A 1,227-nucleotide genomic window follows, 5' to 3' on the forward strand; every position below is an offset into this window, starting at 1 on the left:
GTATGTGCCAATTTAAAATTTTGGGGCCCAGCTCTTGAAAAACAAAGCATACCTTGTCTTGGACGTGCAGCAGATGATGTGAGCTGAGAGACTGTTTGCAGAAGGGTAATGGTCTCTTTATTTTTAAGACCCTTAGCAGACAGTGAGAAGCTGCCAGTGCAGAGACACAGAAATGTTGAGACCCTGAAGTCACCAGAGTCAGAAGCTCCCCTAGTAGAGAAGAAGAGCAAGAAACCCAAAAAGAAGGAAAAGAAACACAAAGAAAAAGAAAGAGACAAAGGAAAGAAGAAAGAGAAGGAGAAAAAGGTAGTAGAAGAGGAAGAAGGAAAAAAGGTAATTCTCCAAGACTAACATTATTTTAGAAACCATATTTATTGCTTTGTTCTGTTTGTTGCTTAGGAACAGTCACATTTGACAATTCAAACCACTGAATGTTTTCAACCTTTATTTTCTTAAGTTTTTACAACCATAAGAGCAGGTATTTAAAGATTTCCATTAATAAAAATAACATTTACTTAGTCTCCTAAGTTAACGGAATTCAGCTTACTGCAGCCTACACAGTAGATCTTCCAGATCTAATTTGGAAGCTGAGTGTAGTGGTATTTTGTCTGTTCTTAAAATGGGGAACTCTAGCAAAATATCTGGAACTCACTTTTGTTCTACATCCTGTCCCCTGCATACTTCAGAAACTTTTAGTTACAAAACTTGACATTAGTTGTCAGTTACTCTGAAGACTTGAAGTATCTTTCTTGTTAACCACTCTGCAGAGATGCACTTTTCCTCTAAGATGCAGCGAATGTGCTTTGAATGCCTCTAGATATTGTGATAATTAGGGTAATCTGCAGTTACTGTAAGCTATGTCCAGGTTTGGAAGTGTCCTCAAAGGCTGAAGTTGAGCTCCTTGAACTATTTGCTCCTAAATGTATTGCAGCATCTGCATATGAGCATTCTGGAACAATACATGTCCATGAAAACGTAAGGTTTTCATTTAATTGATGATTTTGGTTTTGTTTGCTTTTTTAAAGAATGGTATCAAAACAACCATAATGGTTTTGTTTTCTCTTGAAATCCAGGGGGAAGACTTGGATTTCTGGCTGTCCACTGCTCCACTGCCTGCTTCCACTACCCAGCCACAGGTAGACATCTTACCACATCACAGGAAACTTTTTCTTATGATTGCATCTTAGCTGTGATACAAGTGCTTTGTCATGCTGCAGGAGAGAAGGG

This window comes from Cariama cristata, unplaced genomic scaffold, assembly GCF_000690535.1.
Source record: "Cariama cristata isolate BGI_N322 unplaced genomic scaffold, ASM69053v1 scaffold18950, whole genome shotgun sequence".
In the NCBI taxonomy this organism is placed as follows: Eukaryota; Metazoa; Chordata; class Aves; order Cariamiformes; family Cariamidae; genus Cariama; species Cariama cristata.